At 40.2% G+C, this 8377-nt stretch overlaps 1 non-coding gene across 1 annotated transcript; it reads left to right on the top strand.

Annotated features, from left to right (window-relative positions):
• The first annotated feature begins 324 nt into the window (after window positions 1-324).
• Window positions 325-431, top strand: LOC132055011 (small nucleolar RNA R71). The gene has a single exon (XR_009414477.1). It is a non-coding gene; the product is annotated as a small nucleolar RNA R71 (small nucleolar RNA).
• The last annotated feature ends 7946 nt before the right edge of the window (window positions 432-8377 follow it).

The raw sequence follows: 8377 nt of genomic DNA, 5'->3' as shown, positions 1-8377 counted from the left end.
GTCCCGTCATATGATTCTGTTGTTACTCTTAGAGGTCTGTAGACATATATGTGGGTTGTGAATATTACTGTTCAGTTGTGTTCGTATGATTTATGTTTTGGGCGGTCCCATTCGCCGTGGCAGCCTTGTCGGCTTGCGTTTGTATATATTTTGGGACGTTGTGCTTTATGATAGCCTTGCGCATCGATAGTCAATCTGTTATGTATGTTAGTAACTCGAGTGTAAGTTTTATCCATAAAACAATCATCAGTTGCATTGTTCACAATTGACTGTGTTATAGGATCCAGCCCTCGGTAGAACTTCTCCATTAATATGTTATCCGAAAAACCATGAGTTGGAAACTTCTGTAGATATTCTTTAAATCTCTTCCAAGCTTCGTATAATTATTCCTCCGGTTGCTGCTTGAAATCATAGATTTTGTCACGGATCTCAGCCTTCTTGCTAGGAGGATACAACTTCTTAAGGTAGACTACTACCATCTCTGCCCATGAAGTAATAAAACTCTGGGGCAGCTTCTCAAACCACGTTCTTTGTAATGACCCGTTTGGTCATTATAGTCTCCTCGGCATTTTTGCCCGTTCTCGAGCATTGATTAGATGACTTTTGATCCGAGGGGACTGTTGAAATGCTTCCCTAGGTGTCTAGATCGGATTCAGGTAACTTTTGTGAAAATATAGGTTTAAAGTGAATAATGGTTGAGCCAAAGCTGACTTTTAGGCAAACAAACCTTTTTCGGAATTTCGTCAATTCCGAGAGGTCCGGATGGTCATTTAGAACTTGTGTGTATGTTTGGTTCAATTCCCAATGCACTTGGGTGCATTTCGGGACTTGGGATGAAATTTGGAATTAAGGCACCAGGGGTTGACTCGATTAACGAGACCTCCGTTGGGAATTTTGAGGCCACAGGCACGTTCGTAGCACATTTTTATGTGGAACTATGTGTCTGGCATGTGAGCAGATGGCCTCAGGAATTAATTGAAAAATCGGATCGAAAGAAAATCTTGGCTTAAGTTTCTGGTGTCTGCTGCCCGCTTTGGCGGCACCAGCACCGCGGTAGCCTTGTCGCTGGAGCGGTCAATGACTTTTAGTCATTACCGCTGAAGCGGCCAGGTGGTCGCTGGGGTGGCGCCGCTGGGGCGGTCCAGGTACCGCTTCAGCGGGTGACGGGCAGTTAATAATATTAATGAAGTGTTAAAAAGCCCTAGACCCTCATTTTACCCCATTTCGATAATTGAGCTTGAAGAAACTGCTCTTAAGGATATTTGGAGGAAAATCTTGGAGGTAATTCCTACTCACTTCTTCATTCTTCCTTTAAACCATAATCATGTTAAGATTCCCCCTTCTCCCTTAATGAACCCAAGGTGGTAAGAGTTGAAAGAGGGTTTGGAAGAATATTGTTCCTAGGATTATTAATGAATAAATTGGTGATGTTTTGTTAGATATTGACTAATCTAGGCTCATTAATCATAGATCTTTCACTTTTAACATGGAATTTTGGAATTGAAGACTTAGGGTTTATACCCAATTTGGGGGTTTTTGCTTGAAATCAGATTTAGGCCAATCCTTAAGTTAAATCAACAATTAGTGGTTGGGTTATGATCAATCACCTAGCACTTAATTTGGTATTTTGCCACCGAATTTTCCGTTTTGCCCTTGTGGACCCGTTTCCCCAAATTATAAGGTTAGAATTGACCTAATTGAAATGGTAGCAATATTAGTATCATTCTTTATGATTTCTAATATAGAATTCGATTATGCTTAGACTACTTTGGTTCTGAGGTTCAGAGGAAGGGCAAAGCAAAGGAGTGATTTGTTGTTATTGCGATTCGGCAGTCCAGGTAGGTTATGGTTTACCTTTGGTAAGGCTACGTATATTGAAGCGCATATTTAGATTATAATGTCGGAGACAGCATGTGAACCTTCGGGTATGAAGTTGGGATGGTTATTGCCTTATGTTGGGCCCTGTTGTGTGTTGGGACTAGCCACCCCATTGTGTGTGCTTTGATTATTCTATTGTGATGGTTTAATGCCATGAGTAGTCGGTGGATATTGGATCTGTGTTATCGTCTTGTTGAGATAGAATTGACATACCATTGTTGGCGTACCCATTGTGGTACCTGTGATATTGATATATTGTCGGCATACCATTGTTGGTATTGTGATATGATACATTGTTGGCGTACCCGTTGTGGTACCTGTGATATTGATATACTGTTGGCATACCATTGTTGGTATTGTGATATGATACTTGTTGGCGTACCCTCCATTGGTACTTGTGATAGTGAACTTGATTGCTGATAATTGACATACGCATTGCACTCATTCTCACATATTCATGATGCATGGCCGATACCCGATGATGATTTGGTATCGATGATTGAATGAACTGATAGTTTGATAAACTCTTTACTTGAGTGATTGTGAAAAGGCCGATGTCTGAAGATCAATTCCAGAATCATTGATTGTATGAAACTGATATTTGATAAACTCTTTTACTTGAGTGATTGTGAGAAGGCCGATGTCCGAGGTTCAATTCCGGAATCGTTGATTGTGTGAGACTGAAATTTAACAGACTCTTTTATTTGAGTGACTGTGAGATGGCCGATGTCCGATTATCTATTCCGACATCGTCGTTGCATGACCGATTCCGATGATATCCCAAAATCATTGTTAGTACATGGACTCCGCGGGTCCCCCAGGGTGGTGCCGGTGAGACTCCCCCTATGAGCAATTAGCCAGGGTCCCATCTGTCTGTTGGGTAAAGACCCAGGACGGGTGGCACTTAGCCTTCGCGAGTCACGCTGGGTTGTGCTACCGAGACGTTGATATTTTCATCCGAACTACATGTGTACACCTCATTTGCATGGCATTGCATTGGATTCATACCATTATTGCACTGCATTGCATTATGACTTGATTGAGATACTTGGTGATTTGAATGCTTAATGATTGGATTGGATACATTCAAACTTGACAGATTTTGGGTTTAGATGCTTTACGTAGGCGATGACGGATATCTGGTTATGATTATATTGTCTTATACTTGCTAGATTCCTTGCTTATCTGCTTTATCTTCTGAATTGTGTTAACTATACATAGTCGGCCGATGATGCCTACCAGTACTGTTGTTTGTACTGACTTGCACTTGCTGCATTCTTTTATGAAAGTAGAGTACCAAGTCGGATCTACTGCTCTGACCTGTGGTTGATCGACTCTTCAGCTTTCACTCGAGTTTCCAGGGTGAGCATGGCGTCCGCTGACCTTGAAGACTTTCCCCATTATATGTCTTACTTTTATTCCAGAGACATAGATATTTTGTATTAGTACTTCCAGATTGTATTATCCTCCCTAGATGCTCTTGTATTATTCACACTAGACCCTGGGGTATTTACTGTCTTCCGCACTTTTTACCACTAGCTATCTATATATATCGTGAGACTTACATATCTGTTATTTTCGCTACTTAATTTTCTTCAATTTATGTATTGGTTCGTTATTGGGATGAGGGTTCGCTTACCGAGGTAGGAAGGTGAGTGCCCGCACATCCAAGGCTAAATGGGTCGTGACATTCTTGCTTCTTCAGCTAAGGAATATTTGAAAAGCCTCAGCCGAATAGCATCTTGTGACATATTGTTTTGGATGTGATGAGCACATACATCCACAAAGTTCTGCAAATGTCGTTGAGGATCATTCTCGGTATAGTTCTGAAAGCATCCCTCAAGCTTCAACAACTGGTAGAGAGAGGAGTCAATTTTGCAACTAGCAACTCCAACCCGAGGATGAAATATAGTAGATGCATAGTCCTCTTCTGGTACAAGATCAGCAAAGACAATCTCGTCATCCGTTTCATTCACGGGAATATTCAATTGACCACCCTGATTACCTGCTGCTACACGTTGATTTCGCTGATTCTGATTCTTGTTCACCTGGTTCACAAGGAATAGCAAACAAGGTGTGATGGAATAAGAAAAATACTTCAATCAAAGCAAACACTATTTAGTAATTTCAAAACCGTATTCCCCGGCAACGGCGCCAAAATTTGATACGCTCAAATTACACCTTTTTTTAGCGTAAACCGGACGATGTCAAATATAGTAACCCAACAAGGTTGGGGTCGAATCCCACAGGGAATATGGTGTGAAAAGGTTACTAAAATCGTAGAATGCTTAATTTAGTCTAATGTCTTACTCCGATGATTTTGTAGACAGTTGGTTGTTTATGACTAATTGCTAACTAATTGCTTTGGATTGTAATATACGGTAAAAGAAACCAAGGTTGTGTCCTCGTCAAATAAAGTGTATGATCATGGATATTGATCTTGATATACTTCTAATGGATCATTATATGAATGCACTTAACCTCTATGTGAATCTCTACTATTTCCCAATAAATAAAGATTATTTCTTTCTATGATTTTCCCAAATATAAGAAAGTTGATATGAAGAACGGTTAATTATACCAAGTAAATTCCTCTTATTCCTAAGTGAATTTATTAAACAAAGTTTAAAGCTTTGAGTTCTTGTTACTAGTTCTTAGCAAACCCTAATTATTTTCCTAAATAAATCACGGTTTATGGCATTAGTTAATGTTTGCAACCAATAACTATTAATGAATAATGAAGAACAAGTAAACCCTAACAATCCATTATGCATCTATCAATCACAAAACACTCATCTTTGGGTTCACAACCATAATAAAGGTGTTTAGCTACTCATGACAAAGAATAAGAAATAAAAGATTGAAGAATTCATAATTGCTTACTTTTGATGAAAAGAGAAATTGATAATACTTGAATTGATGTTTGAAATCTCCAAAATTGAATTGATGTTTGAAATCTCCAACACAAAAGAGTATTCAATGTTCTAAGCTAAAAGTCAAAGTACAATAGTTGATAATAAATAAAACCCTACATTGGACTATTTATAGGTTTCAAAAACATAAAAATTACAGAATTGCACTTTAGCCCTTGACGGCACCAATTACAATTCGTAATTCAAATTACGGACCGTAACAACTTTTACGGTTTGTCTTTCCTGCTGAGACTTGGACAAAATCACCATCAAGGTTTACGGTCCGTAATTCATTTTACAGTCAGTAATCCACTGACCGTAATTCTTCATCTCCAAAACTTGTCTCTCTGCCTCATGACATATCAAATTTTACGTCTTGAATTACGGTCCGTAATTTGAATTACCGACCGTGATAGTTGTCCGTAAAATTTGATATTCTTTTCTGCATATTCTTTTTAAGCTTATCCTTCATTACGCTCCAAGATTACGGACCGTAATGCAAATTACGGCCAGTAATTCTTCACAAAGGCAAATTCTGTAACTTTTCATTTTTTGTCCTTTAAATGCTTATCTACCTGCAAAACACTAAAAACATATTAAATTGACACTGACTTGCTTAAAAACAAGTAAAACTTAAGGTCAAAAAACATCAAATGTGCCATAATTTCACGGCATATCAATGACATGCTTTACCGAAAACTAACTGATATGGAAAGGTTCCAATATGAGTTTTGTAAGCAGTTCGGTAAGCCCATAAAGCGTTATCAAGCTTTAGTGACCAATCTTTTCTGTTGACGCTCACCGTCTTCTCAAGAATTCTCTTGATCTCACGATTGGACACCTCCACTTGGCCACTGGTCTGAGGGTGCTATGCAATCGCCACCTTGTGTTTCACCCCATACTTAGCCAACAATTTGTTAAATAACATGTCGCAATAGTGCGTACCTTGATCACTGATGATAGCCCTCGGGGCCCCGAAACATGTAAAGATGCTTTTTTTTTTCAAGAATCTAGCCACTACATTCGAATCATTGGTTGGGAGTGGAATTTCTTCCACCCATTTTGACACATAATCAACCACAACAAGAATGTATTTGCTCTCTTTTGATAGAATGAAGGGCCCTATGAAGTCTATACCCCAGCAATCAAACACCTCAATCTCCAAGATACTATTCAATGACATTTCATGGCTCTTTGAGATGTTCCTCGTTCTCTGACAATTGTCACACTCTCTCACGAAAGCATGAGCATCTTTAAACAATGTCGGCTAATAGAAACCCGATTGAAGTACCTCAGCTGCTATTCTATCACCGCTGTGATGGCCACCATAAGGCGACGAATGACAACTCTCAAGAATGGCATGCACTTCTACATACTGGAACGCATCTCCTCACCAACTTATCTGGGCCGATTTTGTACAGATATGACAAGTATAAAATCTGCTATCGTGCAAGAGCCTCTTCTTCTTTTCACGATTAGCATTGAGAGGATACACTTTACTTACCTAAAAATTCACCATGTCTGCATACCATGGTTTTTCGGCTAACTGAAGAGCAAAAAGTTATTCATCTGGGAAGGTCTCCTTAATCACCACATCTTCATCAACATGCTCCTAATCTTCAAGTCTCAATAAGTGATCTGCTTCTTGGTTCTCTGTGCCCTTTCAATCAAGAATCTCAATGTCGAACTCTTGTAGCAGCAATACCCAACGAATGAGTCTACGTTTTTCATCCTTCTTTGTGAATAACAGTGCGATCAGTATACACTATCACCTTTATCCCAACCAAGTACGATCGAAATTTGTCAAAGGCGTAGACCACAGCAAATAACTCATTCTTTGTAACTGTACAGTTTATCCGGGCTACATCAAGTGTCTTGATGGCATAATAAATTGGATGAAACATCTTGGTCAATTTTCTAACCTACAACAGCCCCCACAGCAAAAACACAGGCATCACACATCAACACGAATGGCAGAGTCCAATTGGGTGCGATGATAATAGGTGCAGTCACTAACCTCAACTTGAGCTCGTCAAAAGCCATCAGACAGGCTGTATTGAATATGAACTTCATATATTTTTCTAGCAGCTTGCACATCGGGTTCGCTATCTTAGAGAAGTCCTTGATAAACTGCCAATAGAAACCTGCATGCCCCAGAAAACTGTGCACCCTTCGAACAGATATAGGCGGTGGCAATTTCTCGATTGCTTCTATTGTAGCCCTGTCGACTTCAATGCCTTTGATTAACACTTTATGTCCGAGAACAATGCCTTCTCGAACCATGGAGTGGCATTTTTCCTGCCACCAGATTCGTTTCTTCACATCGAGCAACAACTGTATCAAGATATTGCAAGCAATCATCAAAAGAATCACCAAAGATCGAGAAATCATCCATGAATACTTCCACATATATTTCCATCATATCAGTGAAAATAACCATCATACATCTCTGGAAAGTACCTGGATCATTACATAATCCAAAGGGCATCCTTCGAAATGTGAAAGTGTCGTAAGGACAAGTAAAAGTGGTCATCTCTTGATCTTCGGGTGCTACCATAATCTGGTTGTAACCTGAATAGCCATCCAAGAACTAATAAGAATCTGCCTCGACTAACCGATCCAAAGATCTGATCCATCAAGGCAAAGGAAAGTGATCTTTTCTGGTTGCAGTGTTTAACTTTTGATAATTAATGCAAATCCGCCAACCAAAGGCCTGCATTCTCCGAGGTACCGGCTAACATTCTCATTTTTTTCACACGATGCCCCCGCACTTTTCTTCGGGACACATTGAATAGGGATTACCCACTTACTGTCTGAGGTGGGATAAATAATTGTAATGACCGGTTTGGTCGTTATAGTACTTTTGATCCTGTTACCCCTGTTGACCCTTTGTCGAGGTCATCGGGTGAGTTTTAGTGTGACTTTTGGATGTTTGAGCCTTAAGTGAGATATGTTTGACTCAAAGTTGACTTTTGGGTAAACGGATCTTTTTCGAATTTTTGTCGATTCCGAGAGGTCCGGATGATCAATTGAGACTTTGTGGGATGTTCGGTTCGGTTCGGTTCCCAAGACACTTGGGAGCATTTTGGGTTATGGGTCAAAAAGTTAATTTTAGGATTTTGGGGGTTGACTTGGTCAAATAGACCTTCGTTGGGGATTCTAAGATCATGAGAGAGTTCACAGTGCATTTTTCAATGTGTATGTATGTTTGTTTTGTATTTGGGAAGTCTCGGGAGATTATCAAATTTCGGGGTTGAGCTTGTGAAGAAATAGAATTTTTGGTGTCTGGTGTTCACTCTAGAGGCACCAGACTCAAGGTAGCGGTCCCACTGTAGCGAGCCTCAGCCACTATAGCAAGTGTCGGGAGACTTTGTGATGAGTCGCCACAGCGGACGGAAACTCGCTGTGGCAGTCTCGCGATAGCAGATAGCGAGCCGCCATAGCGGCTGTGTGAGTTAGAGGTTGGCTGCCGCAGCGGGCCGATCCTCGCTGTAGCGAGCCCGCTACAGCGAAATTCCTACCGCTGCAGTGGATGACGAGATCAGATTCTTATTTAATGCTTAGTTGAAACCCTTCATTTCCTATCA

This window comes from Lycium ferocissimum, chromosome 4, assembly GCF_029784015.1.
Source record: "Lycium ferocissimum isolate CSIRO_LF1 chromosome 4, AGI_CSIRO_Lferr_CH_V1, whole genome shotgun sequence".
Lineage (NCBI taxonomy): Eukaryota > Viridiplantae > Streptophyta > Magnoliopsida > Solanales > Solanaceae > Lycium > Lycium ferocissimum.
This window is presented reverse-complemented; position numbering and strand designations above follow the sequence as displayed.